Source organism: Podarcis melisellensis (assembly GCF_964234715.1).
Source record: "Podarcis melisellensis genome assembly, chromosome: 8".
Lineage (NCBI taxonomy): Eukaryota > Metazoa > Chordata > Lepidosauria > Squamata > Lacertidae > Podarcis > Podarcis melisellensis.
This window is the reverse complement of record NC_138540.1, coordinates 77,650,942-77,670,286: the sequence shown is the minus strand read 5'-3', so window position 1 is coordinate 77,670,286 and position 19,345 is coordinate 77,650,942. Positions and strand designations below refer to the sequence as shown.

At 44.7% G+C, this 19,345-nt stretch overlaps 1 long non-coding RNA gene across 2 annotated transcripts; it reads right to left on the bottom strand.

The window, feature by feature from the left end:
* Nucleotides 1–9,341: 9,341 nt before the first annotated feature.
* LOC309376246 lies at nucleotides 9,342–18,921 on the bottom strand. Of its 2 annotated transcripts, XR_014171104.1 has the most exons (5): nucleotides 18,803–18,921; nucleotides 16,805–16,930; nucleotides 15,093–15,242; nucleotides 13,724–13,882; nucleotides 9,342–9,771 (listed from the first exon to the last, which is right to left on the bottom strand). It is a non-coding gene; the product is annotated as an uncharacterized lncRNA (long non-coding RNA). The 2 variants fall into 2 exon arrangements; XR_014171105.1 differs by lacking the exons at nucleotides 9,342–9,771; nucleotides 13,724–13,882 and adding an exon at nucleotides 14,098–14,301.
* Between the last annotated feature and the right edge of the window lie 424 nt (nucleotides 18,922–19,345).

Genomic DNA, 19,345 nt, shown 5'->3' with positions numbered 1-19,345 from the left:
TCCGAGACCAGGGGAAAGAGATAGTGGAAGAGGACTGGAAGAAATTTAAAACATATCTCAAAAACTGTTGTAAAATTGAGGAGTGTTAAGATGTCAAGGGGTAAGAAGTAGAGAATTACAGCTGTAACTAATAAGTTTAAGGAAATTTAATGAAAGGGAACTAATAGATAAATTGACTAAAGGGTTGCTAAAGAATTGTGGAATAAGGATGCAGCGAAAGGGAGGTATGGGGAAGTCGGTATATGTTTAATGTTGTGTATGTTTTTGTTTTGTGTTGTGTTTGTTTTTTTATTATGTGTTTGAAAAATGAATAAAAATTTATATATATATAAAAAGGATTCCCTTAGAGCTAGATCTCAGTGTCTGGACTGAATGATGGGGGTGGAGAGGCTACTTCAGTAAAACACTGGATACTAGAAAGAATGAAATGGGCTATGGGTACATGTGGATGCAATGGAGGTTTTAACCAGTATAACGATCCTGCTATCTCAGCCATGGTTTCCAAAGCATAAAAGGGACAAAGTGAGACCTCGAGAGTTGAATGTGCCAGTGATTGAGAGATATGGCAAGACATGGCAACTCTAATAGACTGCAGTGTGGCCAGCTTAAAAAGAGGATTTAAAAAGAGGACTTTAAAAGAGGATTAGATGAAATCAGAGAGGGCATGTTTTCCCACAATGGATACGTTCTACTTCCACTGTCAAAAGAAGTTTTGCTTCTGAATAATTGGTGCTGGGAATTGTTGATGAACAGAATATTGTCACAGTCCTGTCCAGCTTGCAGGCTTTCCACAGGGATCGGTTGGGATGCTAGACTAGATGGGTGATTGTCCTGATCCAGCATGTTCACCTTGTGTTTAAAAGAGTGAGGGACAGCTTTTTGCCTATTTACGTCTTCTCTTTCCACTGCTCTTGGACACAGAACAATATCCTCATTTCCCGCTATACCACCAACCAAGGTATTTTTAACCATACACAGCACAGAAGGCACAGAGGACATTCATCCCTAAACTGTCTATCTTGGGGTGTCCTTCTCTTTGCTTCATTATTTATATTAGGCCTACTGAGCAATGCAACTCCTTCCTTGATAGCCAAAGGTGCTTTCTCAAGTTTCCATTCCATCCCTCACCAATACATATATTTGGCTGGAAGGATTGGAGACGGCATAGGGATTTCAGCAAACTCCTATGCCCTATTGGTGGAAGTTGTAACCATTTATTTCAAAGGGATTACAATGCAATTCTATATCTGTCTTCCTTGATGTAAGTGTCACTGATTTCAATGGGTCTTACTCCCAGATAAGTCTGTCTGGTTTTGTATTGCAACTTCTTCAGAGTATATTTTGGAGTTTTGGTTTACCTGGCACCTCCCTTTATCTCCCCTGCCTCAAACTCTTTTCCAATTGAAATAAGTATTATAATGCTTCACATATCTCACACCAACCTCACATTGATGGGTAATTATGGTTCAGCATAAATCTCCTTGTGAATTCAAGAATTCACAGCATTGGGGTGCACAGGGAGTTGGAAGCCTAGTGGTGAGAGTCAGGCCTCAGTATCCGTGTCTCTTCCTTTTTTGCTGTTGATGGAGGGAAATGGGATGCAGCACAGAGAAAAGAGTGCTGTATTATAGTGTGTCATTATGCTTATTATGATAAATATAAAGGGTTGTGTGAAATAAAAAGTTGGTTCTAAAATGTGCATCTTTCAAATCAATAGTTTGGAATAGGGAAGTATGGTATTTCCTGATATAAAGCATCAGAGTTTTGTTTTTAATGTAAAACAGAAGGCAAGCAGAGGTTTGACAGTTTTTGAATGCATGGTTATGTCATCTAACCCCAATACAAGAGGACACATCTATCAACCAAGTGAAATGATAAAAGAGTTAGAACAGGTGGTAGAAGAGACAGGCTGGGCCTAACAATTTTTGTATATTCATGTATCTTAGCCTTTTTAAAACAACAACATACAAAAAGTCATATTTAAAAGGCAATGGACTTTTTCGCCAATTCTATGGCCTCCAACTATGACCATTTTGAGTTCTAACATGTTCTAATATTCTCCCTACAGCTGAAGAGTACATTCACCTTGGAGGCAAAGTGATTTTCAAGCTGATTTAAATGCATACCCCTCAACAGTCCCGATTTGGCCTGGATCGCCACAGAATTCAGTAAGATGTCATTGGCTGTGCCTTGATTCCAGGGTGTCCTGTTTTCTCCCTGCCAGCAGAGAAGGGTCATGAAAGTAGCTCCCGGGAAATGAGGGCTCCTTCTCAAAGCCTAGTTACTGTTTCCCAGGCTTTGGGAAGAATACTGTTGGACTGTAGGACAATGTCAGAGTCCTCCTGCCAGAAGCTGTACAAGCTGCTTCATTCATTCCAAAAAGAAGGGGCTTTCCCAACCATTGCACTGCTCGCACACCTCTGTATTGTTCAGCCTGGGCACTAGTTGAAACCAACTGTGAAAAGAGGCATATCCCCAGCGAGGCCCTCATAATGCCAGAGGGATCAAAAGCCAAGCAGGTAATCTATGGAAGAAGACACTGACTTGGAGGGATTTATGGGCCTGGGATAGGTGCTCAAGGATTCCAGCTGGGAAGGACTGGTCCAGTGAGGAGCAGGAAATTACGGAAATGGACAGTGCATGCTTTCCCAGAAATCCTATATTTTTATATTGTAACACGAAGCACTTTTTAAAAATTGGATGCAGTCTTTTTAATGAACTCTGTCGGATTCAGCCAGATGCCTCTTCCAGTCTAACCACACCTACACTGTCAGTAAATAAGTACTTTAAATAAATATGTTTCTCCCTTGGGCTTTATGATAAAACTGAGCTGGAAACAACCTAATCCTAATGAGGCACAAAGTAATCAACAATTAGCATGTCACACACATGCTCTTCCCAGAATCAGAAATCAAGTGAACCTGGAACCTGCTCGCAACCATGGGGCCATTCAAGTTTGCACTGTCAGTTTTGTAGCTTTTCAGTATTTTTCTTTTTAAATGTAGTCATGATAGCTACCTTCCCTCCAGCATGAGAGCCATTAAACCTCTTAATACCAGTTGTTGCACATCAGAGTAGAAGATGTGACCCACAAGGGATGTTCATGCACTGATGGCTGCCACATCTCTTTGAGGTTCAGAAAGTGGTGTTAAAATATACTAGGTTAGACTACATCAGATTTGTTGTTTTCTGTGTACATATTTCCCCAAATGTTCCCAAATACTTAAGTGACCTTCTTCTAATATTTTTTTATTCCTATTTGGTAACTGGATTCTTACTGCACTGTTGTCTTATTTATCTTAAATAAATATGTATTCTGGTTTTTTTGTAAATATTTTGTAGATATTTGGATACAGCCTGGGTTTTATGTTCTGCTGGAGACATCAGGCAAAAGCTTTTGCTTTCTTGAATCACCCAGTGCTTTCCTGGACCATAAGGGAAGAATTGTTAGCAAGAGTGGTGACATTCTGTTATTCTGGGAATTTGGCATTACTACGATACATATCTCAAACACATGATATGAAAGCATTGGTCTGAGTTTAAAAAATAAAATAAAAGGCTTAATGTGCTGTCAAGTGGGGGGGAGGGGACTCAACCAGCTGCCAGTTACCCGGTGGAGAGGTGCAGAAGTGGACATCTCCCAGGGTGAGAGGCAGGGTGAGAAAAGGAAAGCTCCAAGGTGAAAATGGGGAGGGGCTGTCTTTGGGGGTCAGGGAGGGTGCTTGTGAGTTGTCAATGCTGTGACTTGTTTGCATTTTGAGGATAAAATTGCTTGCACACACTGGAAACTTGACTCCTCTGTTACAGCAGATGAATCTCAAAGGATGTCCAGGGCACGGTCTACCCTGTTGTGTTGAATGAGTTTCAGTAGGTACGAATCAAGGACATTGCCCCTTGCTCCTCTGGTCTGAGGAAAATTAGCAGGAAGGGGAAAGCTGACTGGGTCAGGAAGGTGATTAATGCCACCTTAGAAGAGGGGGTGGTCCCTGCCTACCTGAGGCAGCAGTGGTGAGCCATCAACACAGATAGAAGGGTTATGTGGACCCCCCCCCAAGTTATTTCATTGTGGCCCTTGGAGGTGGGACTTCTGGAATGGGACCTTTTAGGTAGAGTGTCATATGACATCTTCAATCAAACTCTAGAGGGGTGGGGCATAACCAATTGGCAGGAGGTAGTATTCTAATACTACTGATGCCTGTTGTATGCAAGACCAATGTATCTTGCAAGGCTGCTCAGTCAGTGGATTTGAGGGGGAGAGAGTGTCTATGGCACCCTGCCTGAAGGCAACTAGGAGAGACAGATAGACCAGTTGCCATGCCCATCAAGTTTGGAAGGGACCAGCTCCCTCAGACATTTTATTGGGGGTGGGGGAGTAAAGACCCCTAATAGCTTTATACTACTGATACCTATTGTTTGCATGACGCTCAGTCAGTGGAATTTTTTTGCGGGGGTGGAGGGCACTTTTTATGGCACCCTGTCTGAAGGCAAGGAGGAGAGACATACAGACCAGTTGTCATACCCATGGCCTGTAGCTCAGTGTCAGGAGAGAGATGAGATGGCTGAGTCCAGGAAAGATAAACCATGGACTGCAAAACTGAACTTGAATCCTGATACTGACGCTCCACCATGACTGCCACAAGGGTTCGGTAACTTTTAAGCTTCCTGACTGCTATATATGCTTCCCCATTCTGAAATATTCATCTGAAAGAAGACTTGGTAATGCAAGAAAAACTAAAACTTACCGTAATTATAAAAAGACAGGACGATTGGGGGGGGGTTGTAGGAATTAGTGCTGTTTTTCTAGATTTACAAATGCCAGAGCTCAGCATGAATAGCACCTACCCGAAAGTTAAATTCTTGAGGAGAAAACTCTTATCTAACAAAACCTCTGAATTTAATAATGATTTTTCTCCCTGTGCAATGTATATTATTTTGTTTTCATCCCGTTTTATGCATTTTTTATTTAGTAATGTCCTTGCCCAAATCAATAAATAATAATTGCATTTGTATCTGAAAGAAACAGTTCCAAGAACCAGAATTTTATATTCCTTAACCATTTATTTTGCATTATAATGATCATAATGAATTTTTTTAAATCATACACTACAGATTTCCTTGTATTTAGAATCCACAATCCCCGCATTCTGTTATGGTTCAGAATTTATCTGGTTAAATTCCCCTGGTGTGTGTCACCTGCTGACGTCAGCTCACAGCTGGGCGGAGACAGAAGCTGGGCGGGACAATCCCTGTATTGTTCAGTTCCCCTGTGATCCTGAGGGGAGAAAGACGTACTCTCTGTGTATCTGAGAGAGAGTAATGGCGGCCAAGAGTGACGGACTTTAATGCTGTAATGTATGAATAAAGAGCTGTAAATAGACAAACCTGTCTATGTGTGCTTACAAGAAGCAAGACTGCTTTACACGCTGTGCTTCTACTCTGCTAAAAAAGCCGTGACTGAAAGGAGAGACAGCAGAGTTGCGCAGCTTGAGAGGAAGCCTGCCGGACCGCTGTAGGTGATTGATGCGGATCGTAAAGCTGTCTGACGTTGCGGCTCTATCGATAAGGCAAGATCGATATCTCCGCACAGGTTATGGGGTCAGAAAACGCTCGTAAAGCAGTCGGTGTGAGCCTCAGGAATGCTTTGAAGTCAGCGGTCTGCGGCTGAGGAGCGCAACGGGAGCTGACTGGGTGCCGGAGAGCAAGAATGATTAAGTGCCTGCTTCCGAGAGGCAGTGAGAGCATCTGATACACAAAGAGCTAAAAAGCAGCCAAAAGCTGGGAGCTGAGATGCAGCTGAAATATCGTTTCTCCACGGAAGGGAAGGCCGGAGGAAGCTGGTACGGAGTAAGTACAGCTTGGGGCACCTTGGGAGAACGGGAGAAGATGGCTGAAAGCCAGAATATACCGCTGGAAAAGCTCACTCTAAAGAGTTGGGCAACGTGGTCCAGACAAATAAGGGGATGGTTCTTGGTCGAAGGGCTCTGGGAAGCAAGCCAATGGGAGCCAAAATCACCACCCCTTGGCCGGCCAGCAGCTGGAGCAGGAGATGCAAGCTGTGGGGCTGTGTTGGCTGAAGATAGCCAGAGGCTGCAAGAGCTAGAGATGCTCAAAGCATGCGTTGATGCATCACTGAGGCCTCATTTGGAGGGTGTTGAGACAGCGTGGGCTGCCTGGAATTTGCTGAAGGGCTTGTGTGAGGCGTCAGCGAAAGGCCAGAGCCCTGGAGTAAGCCCTGAGGGGGCTGAAGGATGCCCAGAAAGCCCAATGGGGGCTGGGACAGTGTTGGGGAGCTGTTATAATGCTTCTACACGTCTGTGTGATGGACTGAGTCCTGGAGAGGCTGGACTGGCAGGCCCTGTTCCCGATGGATTAGCCTCTAGGAGCGCTAGTGAGCAGATCGGGGGGGCGAAGAGTTCCAAAGGCGAGTTTAAAAGGCTTTCGCTTTGTGCTGAAGCAGAGAGGAGCTTCAGGGGGGGCCAGACTGGTGAAAGGCGTCGTTCCAGAAGGAGGAAGGCCAGGCCAGCTGGGAGGAGCCCCGGGCAGTGTTTTTCCACTGGAGTTCAACGTCGGCGTGGCAGTTGCCCCCACCGGAGCAGAGAGCCGATGCAGGATGTTTGCAAGGACTTTTCCCATGGGAATCAGGGAGGTTTCCATGGCAACAGGCCTGGGAAAACAGGCAGGCGTGGAACTGAGCCAGGTGGTCGTGGTAAACAACAGGAAGAGTCTTATCAAGTTTCTGCGAATATGGCAGTGTTTGAAGACGGCGGAGTGGAAAATTTCCAGCTCAGCCTTGTAATAGACTCTGCAGCTAACCGCAACATGGTTCCAGAGATCCCTGCAGTCGAGAGGTGGAATTGCACAGCAGTTCCGAAGGGACAAACTATTAAGTTCACGAATGGACAGAAAACTAGAGTTCGCAAATGCACTAATGTCTATCTTTCTGTTTTACAGGAGACGGTGGATTTTTGTATTGTTCCAGAGGTTCATCACTGTTTGCTATCTGTGCCTTATTTGTTGAATAAGGGGTTCAAAGTTTGTTTTGAAAATGATGTCTGCACAATCTCCAGAGAGGGGAGGTTACTGGCCAAAGTGCAGAAGGGACAGAATGATCTTTTCATTCTTAAAACGTCTCTTGGAGGTGAGGGGAAGGTTGAGAAAGCACAAGCGTTGCGTGCTACAGTTCCCAACCAACGTGCTACAATTCCCGCTCATAATGTTACATGTGCATGCGTATGGCATCAGAGAACAATTCATGGGTCGGTAGAGGACTTGCAGACTCTGCCCGAGGTTGCCACGGGGTGTAGGATTCAAAATTGTGGAAGTGCCATTGATTGTGACACTTGCAAGCAAGCAAAGGTGAGAGGGTGCAGTTACCCAAAGGTGGAACGTGTGGCCACTAAACCTTTTGAGTTGGTACACATAGATTTGGCCGGTCCTGTCAAGGAACCAAGTCTAGGGGGGGCCAGGTTTCTCCTAACTTTTTTGGATAATTTTTCGCAGAGTTCCTGGGCTCACGGTCTCAAATCCAGGGAGGATGCAGCACAGCTGATCAAGAGCTGGATTGAGGGGGTGGAACAGAGGTTCTCCACCAGGGTTCAAGCGATCATCAGTGACAGAAATGCTAAGTACACTGGTTCTGCGTTGCAGAAGTTCTTGCAGAAGAGAGGGATACGCCACACAGTTAATTCACCCCAGCAAGGGGGGGGGGGCAGAGCTGAGGAGTGGAGCTCTGGTTAAGGCTGCACAGGTGATGCTGAAAGAAGCCAGGTTACCTCCTGAGTTTTGGCTGGAGGCTACTAGGGCTGTGTCATTCACCTGGAATCGTGTCTACAACTCATTGGTAGGTGACACACCGTTTTCTCTGTTGAATGGCCGCAAACCCCAGGTTCACTTTCTGCGGACTTTTGGGACTCCTGCGCTTGTCGCTTTGCCTAAGGCTTTGCAAGGGCCAGATGGAGCCAAAGTCCAGAAAATGATCCTCTGTGGGTATGAGCCAGATGCCCGTGCATGGCGTTTTGCTTACCCATCAGGTGATCAGAGTAAGGTGCTGATCAGTAAACACGCTGAGTTCTTAGAGGAGGAGGTAAAGTCAAAGACTCCTGTCAGGCGTGATGTTCTCTCAGATTGTCTCTCTGACCCAGAAGACAGTTCTGATGAGGCAGAGGAAGAAGGGGCTGAGGCTGCTGATGACGACCAGGTCACTGACCAGGGTCAAGAGCAGGATGTGGCATCTCCACAAGCTCCACAGTTATGAGACTGCCCAAGAGTGCGCCTAGTTCTCCTGTGAGTGTAATGGAGAGGATTCGAAGACGCTTTAAGTCAGAGGGTGAGTTCCATGATGCAGAGGATACACCTGCCGATCAAAGTGAGTCAGGGGGAACACCTGAGTTTGTGCCTAGGAGGTCCAGTCGCACAACGAAAGGTATCCCACCAGAGAGGTATCAGGCCACAGGTGCGTGGGTAAGTTTCGCACAGTGCGATTCTGAGAGTTGTGAGGTGGTTCCACAAATGCCAAACAGGTTTGCCAAGGGAGGGCACAAGGCATTGGGGAAGGGATCGATCTCACAAGGTGTTACTGAACATGTTGCACAGGTATCATGCAGGGACACAAGGGGGGGTGTTATGGTTCAGAATTTATCTGGTTAAATTCCCCTGGTGTGTGTCACCTGCTGACGTCAGCTCACAGCTGGGCGGAGACAGAAGCTGGGCGGGACAATCCCTGTATTGTTCAGTTCCCCTGTGATCCTGAGGGGAGAAAGACGTACTCTCTGTGTATCTGAGAGAGAGTAATGGCGGCCAAGAGTGACGGACTTTAATGCTGTAATGTATGAATAAAGAGCTGTAAATAGACAAACCTGTCTATGTGTGCTTACAAGAAGCAAGACTGCTTTACACGCTGTGCTTCTACTCTGCTAAAAAAGCCGTGACTGAAAGGAGAGACAGCAGAGTTGCGCAGCTTGAGAGGAAGCCTGCCGGACCGCTGTAGGTGATTGATGCGGATCGTAAAGCTGTCTGACGTTGCGGCTCTATCGATAAGGCAAGATCGATATTATAAAAAGACAGGACGATTGGGGGGGGGGTTGTAGGAATTAGTGCTGTTTTTCTAGATTTACAAATGCCAGAGCTCACCATGAATAGCACCTACCCGAAAGTTAAATTCTTGAGGAGAAAACTCTTATCTAACAAAACCTCTGAATTTAATAATGATTTTTCTCCCTGTGCAATGTATATTATTTTGTTTTCATCCCGTTTTATGCATTTTTTATTTAGTAATGTCCTTGCCCAAATCAATAAATAATAATTGCATTTGTATCTGAAAGAAACAGTTCCAAGAACCAGAATTTTATATTCCTTAACCATTTATTTTGCATTATAATGATCATAATGAATTTTTTTAAATCATACACTACAGATTTCCTTGTATTTAGAATCCACAATCCCCGCATTCTGACCCCCTTTTCTCTGCTCTTGTTTTCCTTTACCAAAGCAAGCAAGAAAGAAACAGATCCTGAGTCCTGGATTTCACCACCAGGCCTCCAATTTCCCTTCATTGCCATAGAATTTGGAATACACAAGGAGGAGGTCTACACTGTCCCATTTAGCCTTCCTGTTCAGGCTGGTATGAGATTCGTGAAGCACTATAACAGCTTTCTTCGGTAACTGTAAGAATAAATCTCCCAGTTGCAATAAGAAATCTTCCATTTTTCTGGATGGTACAAAGATTTGTTGTTGAACAACCTTTGAAAGTGAAAAAGGTGATAAAGAAGGTATCTGGAAAAAAGAAAAGAAGTATTGACTTTAGTCCTTTCCCCAGGGAATAGGAGATGGTGCCTGTGATGGTGAATGAGAATTTTAACACGTTAGTTTTAAAAAGTGTATATTTAAGAAATCTGAGAAATAGCATAATTCCATCATAACACGAATATACAAAATTTTCAACATTAGGAGTTAAGGTAAAAAAATTACTCAGATTGGCATTATACCCAAAGGAGTCTCAAGACATGAAGTTTATTAATAAACAGGTTCTATTTATAAAATATTATGAAATTAGAGGTTTTATAAACTGCCCTAATTAATATGTTAACAAAATCAAATTCTTGTGGTCAGGTGATTTGCATTAAAATGCAAGGAATTCTATCCCTGCCATCTCCTGGCCCTGTTAAAAGGCACATGTTGTGGCCACACAACAGTATTGGAAAACAACACTCCCTCCCTTGTTTGTGAGCCTAATAATAATAATAATAATAATAATAATAATAATAATAATAATTTATTATTTATACCCCGCCCATCTGGCTGGGCCTCCCCAGCCACTCTGGGCGGCTTCCATAAAAACCAAAAATACAGTAAAATATCACACGTTAAAAACTTCCCTGAACAGGGCTGCCTTAAGATGTCTTCTGAATGTCAGGTAGTTGTTTATCGCTTTGACATCTGCTGGAAGGGCGTTCCACAGGGTGGGTGCCAATACCGAGAAGGCCCTCTGCCTGGTTCCCTGTAGCTTTGCTTCTCGCAATGAGGGAACCGCCAGAAGGCCCTCGGCGCTGGACCTCAGCGTCCGGGCAGAATGATGGGGGTGGAGACGCTCCTTCAGGTATACAGGACCGAGGCCGTTTAGGGCTTTAAAGGTCAGCACCAACACTTTGAATTGTGCTCAGAAACATACTGGGAGCCAATGTAGGTTTTTCAAGACCGGTGTTATATGGTATCGGCGGCCGCTCCCAGTCACCAGTCTAGCTGCCGCATCCTGGATTAGTTGTAGTTTCCGAGTCACCTTCAAAGGTAGCCCCACGTAGAGTGCATTGCAGTAGTCCAAGCGGGAGATAACCAGAGCATGCACCACTCTGGCAAGACAGTCCGCAGGCAGATAGGGTCTCAGCCTACGTACCAGATGGAGCTGGTAAACAGCTGCCCTGGGCACAGATTTGACCTGTGCCTCCATGGACAGCTGTGAGTCCAAAATGACTCCCAGGCTGCGCACCTGGTCCTTCAGGGGCACAGTTACCCCATTCAGGACGAGGGAATCCTCCACACCTGCCCGGCTCCTGTCCCCAGAAACAGTACTTCTGTCTTGTCAGGATTCAAGCTCAATCTGTTAGCCGCCATCCATCCTCCAACCGCCTCCAGACACTCACACAGGACCTTCACTGCCCTCACTGGTTCTGATTTAAAAGAGAGGTAGAGCTGGGTATCATCCGCATACTGATGAACACCCAGCCCAAACCTCCTGATGATCTCTCCCAGCGGCTGCATGTAAATGTTGAAAAGCATGGGGGAGAGGACAGAACCCTGAGGCACCCCACAAATGAGAGCCCAGGGGTCTGAACACTCATCCCCCCCACCACTTTCTGAACACGGCCCAGGAGGAAGGAGCGGACCCACTGTAGGACACTGCCCCCAGCTCCCAGCCCCTCAAGATGGTCCAGAAGGATGTTATGGTCGATGGTATCAAACGCCGCTGAGAGATCCAGCAGAACTAGGAAACAGCTCTCACCTTTGTCCCTAGCCCGCCGGAGATCATCAACCAGTGCGACCAAGGCAGTTTCAGTCCCATGATGAGGCCTGAATCCCGACTGGAAGGGATCCAAATGGTCCGCTTCTTCCAGGCGTGCCTGGAGTTGTTCGGCAACCGCTCGCTCAATCACCTTGCCCAAGAGTGGAAGATTTGAGACTGGGCGATAGTTGGCCATTGTGGCCGCATCTAAAGATGGTTTTTTAAGAAGCGCTTTAGTAACCGCCTCTTTCAGCGGGTCTGGGAAGGCTCCCTCACAGAGGGAAGCATTCACCACCCCACGAAGCCCATCGCCCAGTCCTTCCCGGCTATCTTTTATAAGCCAGGATGGGCAAGGATCCAGGAGACAGGTGGTTGGTTTCACTCGTCCAAGCAGCCTGTCCACATCCTTGGAGGTAACAGATTGGAATTGGTCCCACTCAACTTGACTAGACAGAACCCTAGCACTCTCCCGCCCCGGCCCTGCTCCCACGGTGGAGTCTACTTCTTCCCGAATCTGAGCGATTTTATCTGCAAAAAACTTTGCAAAATCATTGCAGGAGAACATGTGGCCCGTACTGGGCCCCGATGTTGCAGGTGGTTCCGCTAAATTGTGAACCACCTGAAAAAGTCTCCTGCTGCTGTTTTCTGCAGATGCAATAGAGGCGGTGAAGAAATTTTTCTTCACCGCCGCTATCACCACTTGGTAGGCTCGACGTTGAGCTCTAACCTGTGTCCGGTCAGATTCGGAATGAGTTATCCGCCACCGGCGCTCTAGCCATCTCAACGATTGTTTCATTGCCCTCAGATCCGTGGAAAACAATGGGGCTCTCCGGGCTCCATGCAATCGGAGAGGGCGCTTCGGAGCCAAACAGTCAATAGCCCTGGTTAACTCCACATTCCAGCGGGCCACCAGGGAATCAGCTGAAAGGCCATCAACATGGGATAAAGCATCCCCTACCACTCTCTGGAAACCATTTGAATCCATTAAGTGGCGGGGGCGGACCATCCGAATTGGTACCACCTCCCTGCAGAGGGGGTGGGTCGCAGAGAAGTCCAGTTGCACCAGTAAGTGATCTGACCATGGCACTTCTTTTGTTTCACTTTTACTTAGTGTCAGATCACCAACATCCATAGAGGTAAACACCAGGTCCAAGGCATATGGGTTGGGCCAGACTTATTCAGGGACAGCCCCATGGAGGCCATGCTTTCAACGAAGTCCCGAGCGGTCCCTTGTAAGTTCGTGTCAGCATGGATGTTAAAAGCCTTGAGTGTGTGATCCTGGCATGAGTCAACAGTGTGATGCAGCCGCATAAAAAGCTGGAGTTGCACTCCATTGTCTCTCAGGATGGTTGGATGCCAACTGAGGCTCCCTCATTGTCCCAAAATGTGACCTAAGCATCCAGAAAATCCTCCTTTTATTTTCTCATATCTATTTTCATGTTAAACACATCTAACATGAACTGGCGGAAAAGGGGGTTTCCAAAAGCCGATCAGGAACTCCTGTCCAAATTCTTACTCCGCCCTCAAAAGTGAAACGAGCAAAGCCCAGGCTGTAATGTGCAGGATAAGGATGGGGGGGGGGAAATGTAGGACAGAGGCAGCTCAAGTGGCCTGGACTCTGCCTCTTCCTTCCTGGGGCAAATCAGCCCATATACCCCTCCCTTGTTCATTCCCAATCCCCTCTACTTTTCAGGAAGGAAGGGTGTGGTAAATTTGGTCCCTTTCAAAAGAGCATTATTCCTCAAAAACAGTGTTGATCGCGAGTAGCTTTTAGGAGGATACAGAGCATCTAGCTAGATATTGCTCATTGTCACAGTATTTATGGAAATTTAGTTACATTTCTTTACCCAATAAATATGCCTTTTGAGAAAGAGGCACACATTTTGTCCTGAACTGCATCCCAGTGGTAGAAAGATCCAGATGCAACTGGGGTGGAGCAATGAATGCACTTTCCCCTTTTGTCCAGAAGCGTATTTAATATAAACATCAGAATCTGAATCCTGCTTCTAGACAAGTAAGTGGCATTATGAAAGTTAAAGGGCAAAGTCCAGGCAGGCAAAACACTAAGGAAGAGTGCAGTGCAGCCACTAAGAGATATGACCCCACACACTTTTCCAGCAACGTGCAATGGAAAAAGAGAGGAAGGAAGGGACAGAATGAGATCTGGACAGAGTCTGCGTGACCCAGGCGATGACTAGGCCTTTTCCCCTGATGGAATAGCAATGTTACCTTTATGAAGAGCTCCTCTAAAATCAACACATTGGGTTTCATTCTCAAGGCAGTTGACGGTCTTCTCACTTTTACACTTTCTCACTTTCTCAGTTTCTCCTTTGGAGAAGCAGGCTGGGCACTGCAGACCATTTTCAGCCAGCATGTTGCGATCAGGAACTTTCAAGATCAAATGTAAAGTGAGCATGTTAATGTCTTTGTCTGTTTTTGTATTTCTGTGTTATGTAAATGGAATCTAGCCTAGGAACTTAGTTTTGCTGGGGCAGCTGAAAGTGTTCTTGGATGAAAACATGATCTAGAAACAATCTGGGTTCAGAGCTGAGCATGGGACAAAGTCACCATTGGTCTCTGAGATGAATGACTTTTACCCAAAGTGGGGTGGGAGAGTGTGAACTTTATTTTCCTTTTAATCTCTCGGAATGTATTCCTGTCATCGATTATGCTGTAGCCTCTCTGAAAATATAGGCTCTTAGTCCCCCATTTTTGTACAGAGATTCTGTCTTTCTTCTGCTCTTCAGCAATGAGCTATCCGAGAGTTTCTGTGAACTGCCCTGAGACATCCAGGTACAGGGTGGTTCCTAAATTCAATAAATTCAATAAATAAATGTCAGAGAATGCTGTAAGGTAGGGGCTTATATTTGCACAATTATAACTGATGGGTTAGATAAAAAGGTAAAGGAACCCCTGACCACAAGGGCCAGTCATGGCCGACTCATCTCGCTTTATTTGTTGAGGGAGCTGGCGTACAGCTTCCGGGTCATGTGGCCAGCATGACTAAGCTGCTTCTGGAGAACCAGAGCAGCGCACTGAAACACCGTTTACCTTCCCGCCAGAGCAGTACCTATTTATCTACTTGCACTTTGATGTGCTTTCGAATTGCTAGGTTGGCAGGAGCAGGGACCAAGCAACGGGAGCTCACCCCATTGCGGGGATTCGAACCACTGACCTCCTGATCAGCAAGTCCTAGGCTCTGTGGTTTAACCCACGGCCCCACCCCCGTCCCTTCTGCGTTAAGTAGTACTTGTCAATTAAAGGACAGAGAAGAACTAGCTCAAGGGTGATTCGGGAGGACACTTGGATAAGATAGGTTGGTTGTAAGGTCCATATTTGAAACATCCAATTGAAAGTGAACTTGAAGGGACCATAAGCTATTTATGAGCTGTTCAGGAGCTTAGGTATCCAATTTTATATCTGATCCTTCATGGTGCTCCTTCAAGGGACAGGAAGAAGGAGAGGCCTGGCTGGAAAGGTAACCCATCCCTTCTCAGGCAGAGACAAAGCTGCCTAGAAGGTCCCTCTGAGTACTGTTGATTGAGTAAGGATCCAAGCCCTAACATGTTAATGATTCCACAATGATGCAGAAACTTACGGCTGAGAGTTTCATTGTTACACAGGTCAGTGTTGCAGCATTGCATCTTCATCTCAAAGAATTTACCATCTGCTGCAGTGAAGCTGTAATCGCCTGAGAAACAATATCTGGATGACAAACAAGTATTCTCAATTTGCACTTCAGGTTTATCTATGAAAAAGAATTTGAAAGAACTATCAGGATCTGGGTGGAAATGTGGTCTATTGCTACTAAAGCACATTCATTATAATGCTTCCAATTTTCTGCGTTGCCTGAATGAGGACCTTTTCAAAGTAACAATATGGAAAGTATTATTCAATTTGGCAATCTAAAGTAAGGTTCTGTTTATTTATTTAAATTTTGGCACATTGCTATATCGTAAAAGGAAAGATATATCAAATGTTTTTCAGTTGTAATACATAAAAGATAAAATATTAAAATAGATAGATTTCAATAAACTAGTGTATTCTTAATGGTCTGGTGGAAAAGAAAGGTTTTCTGCAGGCACTTAAGAGTTCAGCTCTCAACCAAAAGTAGTAGTCTCTTGCCTCCACAATCCATAGAACCAGCCTCTATTTTTATGTTAACAATTAATTTGCAAAATGCATTAAATTTGAAATTTATTCAGAATTTCATTTTAGGTCAAATTTGTTGCATGAAGAATCATGCCTTTTTCTATACATCTGACAATACATCTGCCATACACTGCACTCTCTCTTCTAGTCGGTCCGAATAGTTTGCAGGTTCGGCGCATGCTTCCCTGAGCTCCTTTTGCCCAACACTTGGCAAGACACTTGCATTACACCAACCTTACTGCCCCCTTGCTCCTCTCCCTCCAAGAATGTAGCAGTGATGTTGGAACAGATGGTCAAGTAAGCAGCATCCCACCCAGGATTGCCCCAAGCCATTTTGGCACTGAGATGAACCACAAAATGGCACCCACTCCCTCCTGGGTAAAAGGAGTGGGTTAACCAGGAACAAGCAAAGGGATCAAATCAACCTAACCAATGGTTGAAGTAGGAACCAAAGACCATCAAGGTGGAGGGACCCACTTTGAATCAAACTGGGTAACTAAAACCCTTTATAAGAGGTGAACTACAGGAATACTTCCTTCACGCTGGTTGCTTCCTCATCATTTCATCACTGAGAATTCTTTCAAAATTACTTGAGGGGGGATAAGGAGCCATGAATTTGTGAAGCATCTTCATCTCCCATTGTGGTTGCTCAGCTTTTGACTAGTTTTTATACATCTGTGAAAGGATTCTCAATTGCAATGTCATTTACGGCAAAGGGGATATTCAGCTTATTTTGCAGGCTTCTTGTCCTAGTTTGATAACCAAAACTAAACTGGAGTTCATTGGTTTGGCTCAATAGGTATTTCTGGTTGATGCAAATCAAGTTCTCCAAGCTTGGCGATCAGCACCAAATTCAGCCACTGCTTGTGATCAGGTGATGTTAGATTCCCCATTTTCATATGCAAACCATTCATTCCTTACTTCTGATGTTGCTGGACTGCATCTCCCATCATCCCTGACTGGTGGCCAGGCTAGCTAAGGGTGACGGGAGTTCTAATTCATCTACAGCTGAAGTGTCACAGCTTCCTCACCTCACTTTTTTCATAGGTGAGTTGTTCCAGCATAGACTTCTATATGCTAGTAGAACCCTTAAAGTTCACCTATATCTTAACCTGGGTCAAATCCGACAGAAAAGACAAAAAGACGGGCAAATCTTACCTATATTTGTACGCAGAACACTGGCAGAACAGGTATACATAATATTATTATTACAAGATGCTTCTGCACTGCCTTTAGATGTTATTCCAGTCCCGTTAAACTTATATTTGCACTCCAGAAATACTGCTGAGGACAGGAGGAAAAGATTCATGAATCATCATCATCATTCCAGTTACAGATAGGTAGCCGTGTTGGTCTGCCATAGTCAAAACAAAAAAAAATTCCTTCCAGTAGCACCTTAAAGACCAACTAAGTTAGTTCTTGGTATGAGCTTTCGTGTGCATGCACACTTCTACATCATAATCATTATTTCGTTTTGCTGTTTGCTTAATGAGACACAGAGGAAAAGGTGATCATGAATTAAATCTTTTAAATTAAAAAGTGTTCAATTTAATAAGCATTTTAATGGAAGAGAAAACTCTTGTTGCCGTTTTTCAGAACGCTGGGTGAATTATTTCCAAGAAGTGGAGAGGTGTACTCTCCCTTTCCCACAGCCATCCTCCCATCCAGACTCTCACTTAAATATATTTTATTCCCACTGTTTGGTCACAAGCTTAGATCTGAGCACAATTGAACTATGGAATTTTCTACAAGAGGCACTGAATGCCCCCAATTGCAATGACTTTTAAAGAGGATTCGATAAATTGATGGAGAATAAGACTACTAAGGCTACTAAGCATGATGACTATGTATTACCTCCAATATGAAAAGTAGCATATTTCAAATAACAGTTGCTGGAACCCACAGTAAGCCAGAGTGTTGCTGTGGTGTCATCCTGATTGTGTACTTCCCATAGTCATTGAGTTGGCAAGTGTTAGGACAGGATCCTAGACTAGGGATGAACCAATTTATCAATTTCACTTGCTGTCAAGTTCTTATTTTTCGAATTCATTTATTTATCTGCAGCCACTTCATCTAAGAAGCTCAAGGTAGTGTACATGGTTTCCCCCTCCCCATTTTATCCTCAGAAGATTCCTGTGATGTAGGTTAAGCTGAGGGAAAGGGCCTGGTCTAGGATCCCCCAGTGTGCTTTGTGGCTGAGTGAAGATTCAAACCCTAGCCTTCTGGATCCTTGTCTGGCACTCAACTCACATTCAGTGCCCCACATTTCCACAATCAATGAGTACAGTCATACCTTGGGATAAATGTGCTTCAAGTTAAGCATTTTGGGTTGCACTCTGTGGCGACCAGGAAGTAATGGTGTGCGTTACTTCCGGGTTTCGCCGCGCACACAGGCGCAGGGGGTCAAAATGACGATACGCGCATACACGAAAGTGGAAAAATACGACCCACGTATGCACAGACGCGTGGGCGCGTGTTGCGTTCACTTCACGATGCGAACGGGGCTCCGAAACAGATCCTGTTCACATCCCGAGGTACCACTGTAGTAGTTGTGGATCTGGATCCTTACCAGTGGGTTGATGTGCTCTGTTCCAACGAGTAGACTTGAAGGTGTCTTTCTTTGTAAAATGTATTTAATTTCTTCCTGCTATGGCCATACATTGTCTTCTTCCCTTCCCTTTCCTAAGCAACTTTTTCTCTCCATTCCAATGGAATTATTATTCTATCCTATTTTAAAGGCATATTTTCTCTACTTCTCCCAGTAAAGAAAAGCTTATTCACCTTCTTAGCACTTTCCCTCCACTATGAAATCATGCCCAATATTCTCTTGCCTTGCAACCCCCCCCCCTCTGTGTCCCTACACCCCCACACCACACACAGACACACACAGAGAGAGTGATCCACATTTTGTGTGTATTGCTGCAATGCAGCTTTCATGTTAGAGTGGGATATTTCATTATTTTTCTACATGACATTGTTTATCTGTATAACATCACAAGAAATAATCTCTTGACTTGACTCTCCCCTACTTTCTCTTGGTAACCCAGCAGTGATTGCTCTCTATGGTGTTGATATACACTCCTAACTCCCCTTCCCTCTCAAGAAGCAAGTTCTCTTCAGTGTCCTCTAAAGATCATCAGATGTTCCCCATCTTACCTGCAGAAAGTGGGGTCAAGAGGAGGCATGCGCTTAGGAGTGCCTTCAGCATTCTAGAAAGAATAGGAGACTCAGAGCAGAGAAGGATCATCAAATGAATTGATGCAGGTAGAGGCTTGCCTGGAGAGATTTAATGGGGCTTGCCTGGAGAGATTTAATGGCCATGGATTCATGTCGCAAGTAACACTTGGGAACAAATAGTTCAGTGAGGTCTGTGAATTGGAGTTGTTTGTTCATTACAAAGATGAAGAGGGACATACGAAAAATAAAAGCTCACTCTTGGAATTGTCTAAATTATTTCTCTAACATCTCATTAGTTGTTGATAGAAGCTTCTCAGATTTCTTCCTCTTAATAATAATAATAATAATTTTTAAAAAAATTTACCCCACTCATCTGACTAAGTCACCCTGGCTACTCTGGGTAGGTTCAAACATATACAGAAACATAATCAAATATCAAACATTAAAAACCTCCCTATGCAGGGCTGCCTTCAGATGTCACCTGAAGGTTTTATAGTTACTTATCACCTTGACATTTGATGG